This window comes from Salvelinus namaycush, chromosome 18 (assembly GCF_016432855.1).
Source record: "Salvelinus namaycush isolate Seneca chromosome 18, SaNama_1.0, whole genome shotgun sequence".
Taxonomy (NCBI): domain Eukaryota; kingdom Metazoa; phylum Chordata; class Actinopteri; order Salmoniformes; family Salmonidae; genus Salvelinus; species Salvelinus namaycush.
The window spans coordinates 35,595,159-35,611,586 of NC_052324.1; positions in this window are offsets into that span (position 1 = coordinate 35,595,159).

Here is a 16,428-nt window from a genome sequence, read left to right on the forward strand (position 1 = left end):
ACTGACTGTTAGCACTTGGTGGTCTATAGCAGCTTCCCACAAGAATGGGCTTTAGGTGAGGCAGATGAACCTGTAGCTATATTACTTCAACAGTATTTAACATTAGATCATCTCTAAGCTTTACAGGAATGTGGTTCTGAATATAGACCGCAAAACTGCCTCCGTTGGCATTTCTGTCTTTTCGGTAGATGTATTGTTATAACCATGTATTGCTACCACTGTATCATCAAAGGTATTATCTAAGTGAGTTTCAGAGATAGTCAGAATATGAATGTAATATGTTACAAGCAAGTTATTGACTTCATGGACCTTGTTTCTTAGGCTACATATGTTAATATGGGCTATTTTTAGCACTTTTCTGGGTTGCTTAATTGTTTTTAAGGCTTTACTGGGAAGCTTATCGGAGGTAGACTTACTCATGTTATTTACATTGGAGCTGCATAAAGTGGTCTTCCTACTATTGCACACCACCTCAGTGCTAACAGTGTAACTCTGGTTTATAGGCTCATGATTACTGCTTACAATAGCTGTAGGATAAACATATGTATTTGGTGCACTTACGGGTACAAACATTTAATTACTTACATTATGTTTGCCAGTGCCCCTAAGATCATGTACATTTGATGCAGCATTATGACGACTCATTGTCACACTGGTAGGGATTAACTGAGCTGGTGAAGGAAGTGTAGAAGGAAGCGTAGAACAAGGAGCAGCATGAGCATTTTATAATCCCCCCTTCACCTTCTGGTATGGACATAATCGTGTCAAAACTCCTAAATCCATTTCTCCGATCTCTAATAGGCCAGCACAACCATAGACTCACACGCGCACACACACACACACACACACACACACACACACACACACACACACACACACACACACACACACACACACACACACACACACACACACACACACACACACACACACACACCTACCTAATAATAGGCCAGCTCACCACCGACTCATTCACACCCACTGTCTCCTGTCCCTTGCTCAGCTCACGAGGAGTCATGTCAAATCAGAAGCCATCAAATGTAAGAACCGTAAACTAATGGAGGTGCTGTGAGTCAGATTGTTCATTAACAGGAAAATATTACATCTTCCCTCCATAGCCTCTTTCCTCAACTCCTTTAAGATGGGTTACAACACAGGCAGTGTCTGCAATGTTATCCTATTCCTTATATTTATATACTTTTAACCAAAAAGGTAGTGCACTATGAAGGGAATAGGGTTCCTCTCTGTCCCACCAGGGTTACAACATACTCTCTCCCCATGCACTGTTAGATTCACAACTTTTCTATCAGTCGGGCTTCACACACCGACAGGGTCATTTTAATTCTCTACCGCTGATGTGAGGAGGGGAGCTTGAGTCTGACAGTCCAAAAGAAGGACTTGATGAGAAGCAAGAATGTAACGTTGATGTTGCTACTCAAGCTACTATAATGATTGCTTCTGGAGAGAAAATAAGATGAAGGTAAAAGTTTAATGTAATAGGACAGTGAAATTGGAGAGAGAGATGGATGTATTATGAGTAGCTGCACTGGTATTATTCATTTATATGCGATGACCTTAAAAAATAAAATGTATTTGGTATTTTATCCTTATAGAATTGTTTGACCAAAGATACGTTCTAGTCAAGCCTTTTAAATGTATCCCACTTAATTTCCCCCTGCTCATCCTTTCAATATAAATGCAAATCTCCACTTTCATCGCATTCAGACAACTTCACAAAAGTATGTAGTAGAGGCAAAAGAAGTATAATATAATAAAGGACCATGAAAGAACACTAGTTAATTGAAGCCATGAATCAAAGCGTAGCTAAATGGCTTTTCTGCTTCACATAAAGCACCATGGAGTCCCAAGGCATTATGACACAGCTAATAACCACGGCATTATGACACAGCTAATAACCAAGGCATTATGACACAGCTAATAACCAAGGAATTATGACACAGCTAATAACCAAGGCATTATGACACAGCTAATAACAAAGGCATTATGACACACCTAATAACCAAGGCATTATGACACAGCTAATAACCAAGGAATTATGACACAGCTAATAACCAAGGCTTTATGACACAGCTAATAACCAAGGCATTATGACACAGCTAATAACCAAGGAATTATGACACAGCTAATAACCAAGGAATTATGACACAGCTAATAACCAATGCATTATGACACAGCTAATAACCAAGGCATTATGACACAGCTAATAACCAAGGAATTATGACACAGCTAATAACCAAGGAATTATGACACAGCTAATAACCAAGGAATTATGACACAGCTAATAACCAAGGCATTTTGACACAGCTAATAATGTCTACATGTCTACATTATTATTCATATTTCTAGTCATAGTGCTGGTAGTGGCTGTCGCAGTAGCCTACTTACACCATAGGGGATATTACTGCAGTATCATTGTTGTTCAGGGTTGGGTAGGTTACTTTCTAAATGTAATCCGTTACAGTTACCTGTCCAAAATTGTAATCAGTAACGTAGGGATTACCCAAACTCAGTAATGTCATCTGATTACTTTCAGTTACTTTTAGATTACTTTCCCCTTATCTTTTTATCCTTATTTAACTAGGCAAGTCAGTTGAGAACAAATTCTTATTTTCAATGACGGCCTAGGAACAGTGGTTTAACTGCCTGTTCAGGGGTAGAACGACAGAGTTGTATCTTGTCAGCTCGGGGATTTTAACTTGCAACCTTTCGGTTACTAGTCCAACGCTCTAACCACTAGGCTACCCTGCCACCCCATTATGAGGCATTAGAAGAAGACAAAAAATTTTTTTGCCAATTGAACCACATCTATTGCAAGATACATCAATGTTAGAGATTACATAGCTGGCCATAAATGGATGTTGAATTTTACTTTATGGGTTGGTTATGTAGACTTCTTCTAACCCATTTTCTACTACAGATAATAATACCATTAGGCTATATCTTTACGTTAAAAACCAAAGTCTATCAGATTTCCAGTCATTCCAATTTAAAACTCTTTGATCTTAAAGAATAGGAATTGGAACTATAGAAGAGACATTGTTTTACCTGACCATAACCCAAAGACAAAATACTTATTAGCCTACTCTGTTGTTTATGATTTTCTTGTCATGGAGGACAGATTGGGATCATTGCTTTGAGTTGAAAAATAAATACTGCTCACATGGCATGCTTTGAGCACTACTGAAAAGTATTATTTGCATGTATTGTTTACGTTTTTGATGGTGACACTTTGATATCTTGATCATTTGCAGCTAGTTTAAAACTGCAATATGTAACTTTTTGGGCGACCCGACCAAATTGACATAGAAATACGAATTATAGATCAGTCATTCTCGTTGAAAGCAAGTCTAATAAGCAGTAGATCTGTTCTTTGTGTTCCATTTCTATGCTTCCCGTTCTTAAATTTAGTTTTGGCGTTTTTTACTTTCGGTTTTGTACACCAGCTTCGAACAGCTGAAAATCCAATATTTTTGTTAACGGAAAATATATTTCATAGCAGTTTAGATTCTCTACACTATGCTTGCTTGTTTTGTCATATAAAGTCAAATTATGCTGGGATCTGCACTATGCAGCTGTTGCAAGAGCGAATGTTTCACTGGCTGTCTACTGGTCACAAAAACAATGATTGATAGGCAGCTTAAACTTCTTTAATTAAACCATTATTGGTTTAAAATACACATATACATTAGTGAACAGTCATCCACAATAACCAACACACATATGTCTAAATGAGAGAACAACAGTGTGATTCACATCATTGCGCTATGTAGATATCAATAATATCAAATCAAATTTATTTATATAGCCCTTCTTACATCAGCTGATATCTCAAAGTGCTGATATTTGCAAATACGTGATATCCATATCGCCCGTAGCCTACACCACTTCTGTCGTCCTTACCTCCAAGCGCTTATTCAAATAGGATGCATAATCTTTGAATGCCGACAGCAGTTGTACCATTGGAAGACATACTGTAGCTTGGACTGCAGTCTACAAAAGCCTATGCCTGCTCTTTTACAGCGATCCATCAAACGCATTTGATGTGTAATCATAGTGGTCTCTGATTTGTGGTCAGACTCACTCAGAACAAATTTAAACTTGCACCTTTTTTCAATGCTGATTTGAATGTCATTAAGAAAACAGAAAGGTGTCAAATATTTTTTGGCGCAAACATCCTTTCTGCAAGCAATCCTAGAAGTAATCATCTAGTTTTTCTAAAGTATCTGTAATCTGATTAGAATATTTTTGCTCTTAACGCAACGGATTACAGGTACAGTTCTTTTGGTAATAATTTACATTTAAGAACCCTATCGTTGTTAATGGTGACGTTGGTGGTTGGGGTGGTACAATTCACTTAGGCTTTAGTGGTGAAATTCAGTCTCCCTAATCAGCTATGGATATTACAGTTTATACAAAATACAAAATAGCCTAACCAAAATACATCCATGCATATCTTCATACTTGCTTTCTGCCTATTTAGAAGAGGTAGCACTAACCATATTCCTGTTCTGTAATCTCACTAAAGCTGTGAGAGGAAGTTTGCTAGAGTTTGTGCATGATCTATTTTCTTGTTAGTTATCGATTACAACCAACAAACAAGGTATTTGCAAATGTCAACATCCAATCATTCTATTCTAGAACTGCATGGTACCTCATGGGAATGGTTTTATAGAGCCATGATTGCATGGAACTCCCTTCCATTTCATATAGGACAAGTGAACAGAAATCCTGGTTTCAAAAAACAAATAAAAGATCACCTCACAGCACAACGCCTCTCCCCCATGTGACCTAATTTTTGTGTGTATGCACAGCAAATTAGATCAGAATTTTTATATGCACAATGCTAAATTGAACACTTTCTTAGTAATTATATGTGACCCACCGAAACAGTGTTAAACTAATACTTTACAAAGTGTTGATAAACTAACACTCCAAGAGTGTTGGGTCCTTAACACCATGGGTGTTGCAAATTCTGACTTAAATGAACACCTTATTAGACCTGATCCTGTTATACTTTCTCTGTGTTAAGGAATGAACACATGTGGTGTTATAGTAACTCATTTTGGGGTGTTGTTTTAACACCGTAGGGTGTAAATCATTATTTGAATATTTATTTCCCAGGGTGCCTTTCAAGATAATTTTAGAGGTACCAGTACACCCATACTGTGTTTGCTGGTGACAGAAACATGGTTGTTGTATTCGATGGTTTTCAGTCCTGTAGCCTTCACCAAATGAGTGCCTAAGTGAATATTTTTTATTATTTATGACAATGACATAACAATACCATACATCGACAGCGTAGTTTTACCCTAAAAGTGATCTGAAACTCCTGGTTTGCAGGCCACATCATCAAGTCATATTGGGCTGGCTTGCAAAGTGTTATATACTTCCTATTGGCATTAGGATATTCAAGAATTTGAGCTTTTAATCATCTGCAATATGAAGTAAAAAATGACTGCGAAGGTAGGGAATATTGATAAGTGAGACTACCTAAGCCTTCTAAATTTGCACAACCATCTCAATTACGGGTGAAATAAGTTCAATCACTTACAGATTGGATTAGTTTAGAAAAAGTTATGTTACTTCTCTTTCTGTATAAGACCAATTAATCAATCAATGTGCAGAAATATAGATATTAAAACAAGTTCTTCTAGAAAGCAACTTCAACAAAGATTGCTGGGAAACATGATAATGTATCCCATGTATTTTTTCACTCGGCGAGAGTTAACGGAAATTAACTCAACACAGTCGATTAAATACACCACCACCTGGTTAACATTTAATTTATTCACCCCTGGTGGCTTCACTTTCAGTCCCACTGGTTTTAGTCCCATTAGAATCAACACTCAGATGTAACATTCAGATAGATATACAGTAACACTCAGATACAACACTTTTTACTTCAACAATGAGATTTTCACACCCAGCAAATTTGCTGTGTGTACTGACAGATGCACGCATGCACTCTGTTTTATATATTTGTTTTGTTTGTATTTAGTTAATAGGTCTGTAATGTCTATGTTCATGTTTTAAATGTATGTAAAGTATAAAGTATTTTTGTTTGTAATGTATTTTTTGTTGTGTGTCGGACCCCAGGAAGACTATCTGTCGTCATTGGCATCGGTTAATAATGGGGATTCTAATAAAAATCATAAATCATATTCTAAATGTCTTAGAAATATTTTATTCCTAAACTAGGTTTCAAACCATCACATCCCTCATGTTTGACTTTCAAATCTTTTACCTTCTCAATCGGCCTCATATTCATGGTCAGGCTTGGAAACAGGCTTTGTGTTCTCACAAAATCAATATTCACTAACAAATAGCATCATGCCACCTGGGAGTGGTGTTGTGATGTACATCTCGTACCCATGCAAATCCAGTAACTCTAGATCAATGGAGGTTATTGTATTTTTTCTAGGCGGTGCTTTGTACGTATCAACTACAGCCTTTAGAGTGTGTTTGTGTGTGTTTATTTGTTGTGTGATGCAAAGTTGGAAGCTTTACCTGCCACTGAACAATTCCCTGAAACCATCACCCTGGGTGCAGAGGTAGAATAAGAGTTGAAAGAAAGTAACACCTTGCAATTTCAGAGGCTCATAAACAGACGCTGGCATGGAGGGAGTCTATTCAGACACAAATGAGCCACAACTTTGGGAATAGATTAGTAAACATGATATTTCCATTTAATTAACAACTTTTTCCTCCACAGTTTTTATGAATGTAAAAAATCACTACAGCTGTGATGAAAACAGGACGTTTTGTGGTATAATTTAATAAATGCAAACAGATCATTTGCTCCTTTGACATGGTGGGGTGACAGGTAGCCTAGTGGTTAGAGCGTTGGACTAGTAACAGAAAGGTTGCAAGATCAAACCCCTGGCTCAAGACCAGAGTAGGCACATTTGATATTTAACGCAACAGTTTTTTTGTGACAAAACTATCAGAAGAGTTGAAAATGCCATGGAAACACCTTGAACTTTCAATTTTTATTAGGTACATGAAAACTTAAGCGGAAAAGTATATTTGGTGTGCATTACGTCATCACACATTGATTTTGATCGGCAACAGGTCAGTTTGGTGGAAAAACCACAGGAGGGAAAATGGGCATATTTTCTTTATGCGGATTTTTGAATATTTGCATGAAAATCTGTTGCCAGTTGGATGGAAACCTAGCTAATGACACTTTTAATGTACTGTATTTTTTACCACGAGGATAGTATAGTAACACAATGTTGACAAACTATAAGATATTACAGTAGTAAGTCATGCAAGGGTGAAGTGAAAATAAACTAATGTTTATCACATAATAAACTGTTACTGAAGGCCTACACTTGAAATGACTCACGTTATAGTAGCAATACAAGGATGAGGTGAAAAATGTCATTTTCTATCAATTTTCACACAAAAAAAAACTTTATCTAAGCATTTCACTGTTGTATTCGGCGCATGTGACAAATAAAATTTGATTTAATTAGATTTATTTGGGGCTGAGTCACCCAAATAACACACCACCATGGACAGAATAGTGGAGCAAAATGGGATAATACACCACACTGGACAGAATAATGGAGCAATATGGGATAATACACCACACTGGACAGAATAATGGAGCAAAATGGGATAATACACCAATCAAACAATCAATCAATTAATACAAATGTATTTATAAAGCCCTTTTTACATCAGCAGTTGTAACAAATTGCTTATACAGAAACCCAGCCTAAAACCCAAAGAGCAAGCAATGCAGATGTAGAAGCACAATGGCTAGAAAAAACTTCTGAGAAAGTCTGGAACCTAAAAAGAAACCTAGAGAGGAACCAGACTCTGAGGGGTGGCCTCTATTGGCTGTGCCTGGTGGAGACTATAGGAGTACATGGCCATTAAGGACAGATCGTTCTTCAAAATGTTTAAACATTCATAGATGACCAGCAGGGTCAAATCATAATCACAGTCGTTATAGAGGGTGCAACAGGTCAGATCCTCAGAAGTAAATGTCAGTTGGCTTTTCATAGCTGAGTATTCAGAGTTCGAGAGAGCAGGTGCAGTATAGAGAGAGGGGGAGAAAGTGAGAGAGAGGGAGGATCGAAACAACATGTCTGGAACAAGGTAGCACGATCGGTGAACAGGTCAGGGTCCATAGCCGCAAGCAGAACAGCAGAAACTGGATCAGCAGCATGACAAGGTAGACTGGGGACGGTGTAACAATCAGCTTGGATCTCAAACCATGCTTCAATTTAAAGTTCAAATAAATACTGTGTTCCTATGAGAGTGACTGAAGAAAGACAGACCAAATATATCAAGTGAGCTAAAGCATATATTGTCATATCCTAAAACCCATTTCAAATAAATGTAGACACAATATCAATTTCAGAATGCCCTTATAGAATCCCAACAAAAAAATGCAATAAAGTCACAAAAAAATACATTCAACAGGATAATCTCACCGGATGGTTGAGGAAGAGGGAAATCCGGCCCAGTGGAGATTTCCTCACATCAGCTCAATGTTCATGGCATCCTCCAAAACTGTCATGTGTGCTCTCTCTCCGGCCTCTAGGTCACCAGGCTGCTCATTATGGCGCACACCTGTAACCATCGTTATGCTCACCTACGCGTCGTCAGACTCACCTGGACTCCATCACTTCCTTGATTACCTGCCCTTTCTATGTCACTCCCTTTGGTTTCTTCCCCAGGCATCATCGTTTCTGTTTCTGTTTCATGTCTGCGTTGTTCGAGATTTTGTTTTGTATTATGTTTCATTTATTTATCAAATGATTCACTCCCTGAACTTGCTTCCTGACTCCCAGCGCACACGTTACAAAAACAAACAACATATGAATCCTTTGTTGATGAGGTTAACAAACCACAAGAATGAGCAACAATTATTACTTTGACTGGTTAAATCTAGCCTCTTAAAAGGTTTTCCAAACAAATAAAACCTCAGCCAGGTACTGGCAAAAACATAATATAACAGTATGACAATGAAAATACACATAAAGATTTAACCTTGCAAGATTTTTAAAACTTTAAACGATACATAACTATATGTGGAAGTGCCTATCACTTCACACTTGTGGCAGCGTCACATAGGGGACAGCCATGAGTCGTTAGGTCAGGTAGTCCTGAGGCATGGTCCTAGGGCTCAGGTACTCCGGGAGGGGAGAGAGAGAGAAAGAGAGAGAGAGATGTGAGAACTAGAAGAAGCATAACTAAGATCACATAGGATACCAGATAAGACAGGAGAAATACTCCAGATATGACAGACCCTAGCCCCCCGGCACATAGACTATTGCAGCATAGGTACTGGAGACTGAGACGGAGACACACACACACAACACACACACACACTGTGGTTCCATCCAAAGTTACCCCCGGACAGGGCCAACCAGGCAGGATATAACCCCATCCACTTTGCCAAAGCACAGCCCCCACACCACCAAAGGGATATCAACACACCACTACCTTACTACCTTGAGACAAGGTTGAGTATAGCCCATGAAGATCTCTCCCACCACATGAGCCCAAGGACAAGAAGATCACATCAGTGACTCAACCAACTCAGGTCGAGTATAGCAATAATAGCGTGACACAACGTGATGCACTCCTCCCAGGGATGGCATAGGAGAGCGCGAGCAAGCCAGTGATTCAGCCCCTGTAAAATGATGAGGCAGAGAATCCTAGTGGAGAGAAGAGAGGCAGCGACAGCAAGCGATAGCAAGGGTGGTTCTTCAATCCAGTGCATTGCCGTTCACCTTCACACCCCTCGCCAGACTACACTCATTCACAGGACCTATTGAAGAGATGAGTCTTCAGTAAAGACTTAAATGTTGAGAACGAGTCTGCGACTCTCACATAGATCGGCAGACCTTTCCATAAAAATGTAACTCTACAGGAGCTAATTGATTAGAAATTCTAGGAACAATAAGGAGTGTGATCTTGTGATTGTAGCGTATGTGTAGGTACGTAGGGCCGGACCACATCAGCGAGCTAGAAATGAGCAAGTCCATGTAATTCTTTGTAGGTTAGCAGTAAAACCTTGAACTTAACCCTAGCCTTAAAAGGAAGCCTGTGTAGAGAGGCTAGCACTGGAGTAATATGATAAAAATGTTTTGGGTTCTAGTCAAGATTCTAGCAGCCGTATTTAGCACTATCTGAAGTTTATTTAATACCTTATTCAGCCAAAGAGTAGAGCATTGCAGTAGTCTAATATTGAAGTGACAAAAGCATGGATTAGCTTTTTTGTATAATGTTTGGACAAAATGCTTTAGATTTTTGCAATGTTACAAAGATGGAAAAAGACTGCTCTTGAAAAATGTTTGATATGTTCATCAAAAGAGAGATCAGGGTCCAGAGTAATGCCGTGGTCCTTCACAGTTTTATTCGAGATGACTGTACAACCATCGAGATGCATTGCCAGATCTGAACTCTTTGTTTCTTGGGACCAAGAATTATCATCTTTTTATTATCTGAGTTTAAAAGTAAAACCTCTGTCGCCATCCACTTCCTTATGTCTGAAACACAGGCTTCCAAGGAAGGCAATTTTGCGGCTTCACCATGTTTCATCAAAATGTACAGCTGTGTGTCATCTGCGTAGCAGTGAAAGTTGACATTGTGTTTTCGATTGACATCACCAAAAGTTAGCATATATAGTGAAAACAATAGTGGTCCTAGAATGGAGCCTTGGGGAACACCAAAACTTACCATTGATTTGTTAGTGGACAAACCTTCCACAGAGACAAACTGATATCTTTCTGATAGATAAGATCTAAACCAGGCAAGAACTCCACCTAGGCCAATTACGGTATCCAATCTCTCCAAAATAACGTTGTCATCAATGGTCTAGGAGCACGAGCACAGACGCAGAGCCTTGGTCTGACAACATTAAAAGGTAATTGACCACCTTCACGTGGGGTCTAAAACCAAACTGGAACATTTTGTATATGTCATTGGTCTTCAGGAAGGCAGTGAGTTGATGAGCATCAGATGTTTGAAAAATATTTGAGAGGAATGGGAGATTCAATATAGTTTTTTGAATTTTCCAGTTCAAGGTTTATTTTTTTCAGGAGAGGCTTTGTTACTGCCACTTTTAGTGAGTTTGGTACACATCTGGAGGATGTTATTACAGCCATTTTCCAGCCAAAGAGAGGAGTCACAAAAAGCAGAAATAGTGATAAAATTAATCACTAACCTTTGATGATCTTCATCAGATGGCACTCATAGGACTTCATGTTACACAATACATGTATGTTTTTTTCGATAAAGTTCATATCCAAAAATCTCAGTTTACATTGGCGCGTTATGTTCAGTAATGTTGTGCCTTGAAAACATCCGCCGAATTTGCAGAGAGCCACATCAATTTACAGACATACTCATCATAAACTTTGATAAAAGATACAAGTGTTATGCACAGAATTAAAGATATACTTCTCCTTAAACTTCTTCTGGCTGCAAGCCCGACGTCGGTACACTTATGACAACAGCCAGGCCAAGTGCAGGGCGCGAAATTCAAAATATATTTTTTTTTAAATATTTAACTTTCACACATTAACAAGTCCAATACAGCATATGAAAGGTACACATCTTGTGAATCCAGCCAACATGTCCGATTTTTAAAATGTTTTACAGCGAAAACACCACGTATATTTATGTTAGCTCACCACCAAATACAAAAAAGGACAGACATTTTTCACAGCACAGGTAGCATGCACAAAGCCAACCTAACTAACCAAGAACCAACCAAACTAACCAACAAACAACTTCATCAGATGACAGTCTTATAACATGTTATTCAATAAATCTATGTTTTGTTCGAAAAATGTGCATATTGCAGGTATAAATCATAGTTTACATTACAGCTACAATCAGAAATTGCACCGAAAGCAGACAGAATAATTACAGACACCAACGCCAAATAACTAAATACTCATCATAAAACATTTCTGAAAAATACATAGTGTACAGCAAATGAAAGACAGGCATCTTGTGATTCCAGACAATTTCCGATTTATCAAGTGTTTTACAGCGAAAACACAATATAGCGTTATATTAGCTTACCACAATAGCCAAAAACACAAGCAATTTCCCAGTAGCAAAAGTAAGCGATCGTAACAAACAAGCAAAAGATATATAATTTTTGACTAACCTTGATTTTCTTCCTCAGATGACAGTCCTATAACATCAGGTTATACATACACTTATGTTTTGTTCGAAAATGTGCATATTTAGAGCTGAAATCAATGGTTACACATTGTGCTAACTTAGCTACTTTTTCCCACTACGTCTGGATTTTTCCTGACACTTTTTCTGACACACATATTCTGACCAAATAGCTATTCATAAACATAACTAAAAAATACATGTTGTATAGGAAATGATAGATCCATTAGTTCTTAATGAAATCACAGTGTTAGAATTCTAAAAATAACTTCATTACGATATGCAGCTTCGGTATAGCTAGAGTACCCAAACGTTGGGCGCCGACGACCAGTTCACATGCACGACAGATATATGAAATAGCATCATAAAATGTTTCTTACTTTTGCTGATCTTTCATCAGAATGTTGGACAAGGTGTCCTTTGTCCAGAACAATCGTTGTTTGGATTTAGAACGGCAACTTTCCCTCTTGATTTAGCATGCGCACTTGCCAAGTGGCACGAATCGCTCCATCGTCAACAAAGTCAGAGAACGGAACACGGCAAAACTCCCGAAAAAATTTCAATAATCTGATTAAACTATATTGAAAAAACATACTTTACGATGATATGGTCACATGTATCAAATAAAATCTAAAAAAGATAGTAGTCGCCTATAACGGCAGCTAAACAGAAGGCAATCCCACTGTCCACCTCGCGCTCCCCAGAGTACCGGAAATGAGGGACACGTCATACAAAGAGCTTGTATTCCACTTCAGACCAAGATAAACACTACATTTCTTCTCTCACAGCCTCTTGACATCCAGGGGAAGGTCTATGAAGTGCACGTATACTCTTACGTATCATGCCCATTTATAGGCAGGAAGAAGAACAGAGCCTCGATTTCAGACTTTCCACTTCCTGGTCAGGAAGTTTGTGCCAAATGAGTTCTGTTTGACTCACAGATATAATTCAAACGGTTTTAGAAACTAGAGAGTGTTTTCTATCCAATAGTAATAATAATATGCATATTGTACGAGCAAGAATTGAGTACGAGGCCGTTTGAAATGGGCACCTTTAATCAGAGCTACTCAATACTGCCCCTGCAGCCATAAAAAGTTAACGCAACCGCTGTGTCAGATTAAAAAAAAAACTTTACGGAAAAAGCACACCATGCAATAATCTGAGTACAGCGCTCAGACACAAAAACAAGCCATACAGAGACCCGCCATGTTGTGGAGTCAGTAAAAGTCAGAAATAGCGTTATAAATATTCACTTACCTTTGATGATCTTCATCAGAATGCACTCCCAGGAATCCCAGTTCCACAATAAATGTTTGTTTTGTTCGATAAAGTCCATCATTTATGTACAAATACCTCCTTTTTGTTAACGCTTTTAGTTCACAAATCCAAAATCACGAGGTGCGGGCAAGTCCAGGCGAAAGTTCAGATGAAAAGTCCAAAAAGTTATATTACAGTTCGTGGAAACATGTCAAACGATGTATAGAATCAATCTTTAGGATGTTTTTATCATAAATCTTCAATAATGTTTCAACCGGACAATTCCTTTGTCTTTAGAAATGCAATGGAACGCAGGTCGTTCTCACGGCCATGCGCATGACCAGCTCATGGCCTTCTGCCAGACACCTGATTGAAACAGCTCTTATTTTCTCCCCCTTCACAGTAGAAGCCTGAAACAAGGTTCTAAAGACTGTTGACATCTAGTGGAAGCCGTAGGAAGTGCAATATGACCCCATTTACACTGTATGTTAGAAAGGCAATGAGTTGAAAAACTACAAACCTCAGATTTGAGTTCTGAGTTCAGATTTGAGCCATATGAGTTCTGTTATACTCACAGACATCATTCAAACAGTTTTAGAAACTTCAGAGTGTTGTCTATCCAGATATACTAATATTATACATATATTAGCTTCTGGGCCTGAGTAGCAGGCAGTTTACTCTGGGCACGCTTTTCATCCGAACGTGAAAATGCTGCCCCCTATCCCAAACAGGTTTAACTGATGTTTGTACTCCAACGTCCTTGGGTAGGTAGAGGGAGTCTGGAAGGGCATCTAGGAATGTTTGCGTTGTCCGAGAATTTATAGCAGGGTTTCAGCAAATGATTTGTTGCAATGGCAAATGTAATAAGAGGGTAGTCCAATATTCCAGGATTATGAGGAAAAACAATTAGCTCCACAATATCTATTCCATGAGACAAAAAAAGATCCAGGGTATTTCTGGAAATGCGTAGGTCCCGAGACATGTTGGACTAAACCCACTCAGTTGATGATGGCTCCGAAAGCCTTTTAGAGTAGGTCTGTGGACTAGTGTAAATATTGAAGTCACCAAAAATGTGAATATTATCTGCCATGACTACGAGGTCCGATTGGAATTTAGGGAACTCAGTGAGAAATGCTGTATACGGCCCAGGAGGCCTGTAAACAGTAGCTATAAATAGGGATTGAGTAGGCTGCATAGATTTCATGACTAGAATCTCAAAAGATGAAAACGCAGTCTTGGACATTTGCTGTCATAAATGTTAGCAACACCTCCGCCTTTGCGGGATGATATGGTCACTATCACTAGTGTAACCAGGAGGAAATGCCTCATTTAACGTAGTAAATGAATCAGGCTTAAGCCATGTTTGTCAAGTTTAATGATCATTGATTAGTTAATTGACTATGACTGCCTTGGAAGTAAGGGATCTAACATTAAGTAGTCCTATTTTGAGATGTGAGGTATTATCACAATCTCTTTCAATAACGCCAGATATGGAGGAGGTCTTTATTCCAGTGAGATTGTCAAAGTGAACACCACCATGTTTAGTTTTGCCCGACTTAGATCGAGCCACAGACACGGTCTCAATGGAGAAAACTGAACTGACTACATTGACTGTGGTAGAGGCAGACTCCACTAAGCTGGCAGGCTGGCCTTCACCCTATCTCATTGTGGAGCCAGAGGAGTTAGAGCCCTGTTGATAGATAAGATGAGAGCACCCCTCCAGCTAGGGTCCCAGAAAGAGGGCCAATTATCTGCAAATGCAATTTTGTGGGAGGGGAAGAAAACAGTTTTCAACCAGCGAGTCACTAACTGTGTGGGGCCAGAGACAATTAGTCGATACCGACACATCTTTCTAGCTAAGTTATACACTGAAGCTATGTTGTGCTTGGTGACCTCTGACTGTTTTATCCTAGTATTGTTGGTGCCGACGTAGATAACAATATCCCTATACTCTCTACACTCACCAGTAGCCTCAGCCAGCACCATCTTCAGATTAGCCTTTACGTCAGTAGCCCTTCCCCTGGTAAACAGTGTATGATCGCTGGATGATTCTTTTTAGGTCTAATATTGCAGGTAATGGATTCGCGAGGACTGTGCAGGGGGATTAACACTACTACCTGTACTTACTGGTGCCACAGACACTGTTTCATCCTTTCCAGTCTGATGCTGGGCTTGCAACTTGGCTATCCTGACCATAAGGCGACAGTTCTCCTGTATATTATGAGTACAGCGACTGCCATGAGAAGGCATAATGTGACTTAGATTTTATGGGCCGGAGGAGGTCCTGCAGATCCATGTCCAGATAAAGTGTCCGAGGTGAAACATTTGAATGAAAAAAGTTGGGTGAGGAAAAAGCCAAGACGTTGGTAAATTTGTTAAATACAGAGTTTGATTAAACAGTTATTAAAAGCGAGCAGTGTGTCAAGAAGCAGTGTAGCTTGGCAGGGTCGTGTTTCAGAGGACGTGGCTAATGACCTTTGCCTCTCCCGAGTCCGTGCGGGAGTTGCAGCGATGGGAAAAGACTGTAACTACCAATTGGATATCACGAAATTGGGGAGAAAAAGGAGTATTTTTATTTTATTTTCTAACAAAAAAAATACTTTGGCAGGTAGCCAAGTAGCAACCAATAGCACAGCAGCACGGAGACAACGCAGAAGTGTGATGGAAGTGACGTGGCACTGGCAATACACAATACAGAAAATAAAACATTAGTGATACTACTGTATGTATTGGTAAAGTAACTGATTCAGTTTAGATTATTTTCTGCTTGCTGTGTCGATACTAACACTCCTACCTTCCCGGACAGAACTGTCTTTTTCTTAAGCAATGGTAAGGGAAGGCAGGTCAGCAATGTAAAATTGCCTCTTCTCCAGGGAACTATTCAATCACTTCAGACTAAGACCTACAACAAACTGCCGTCCACCCAGGGAGAAAAGTAATGTGCGATTGTGTGCGTTTGCTTTGGAGGCCAGGGAAAAAAACATTCCCATTCTG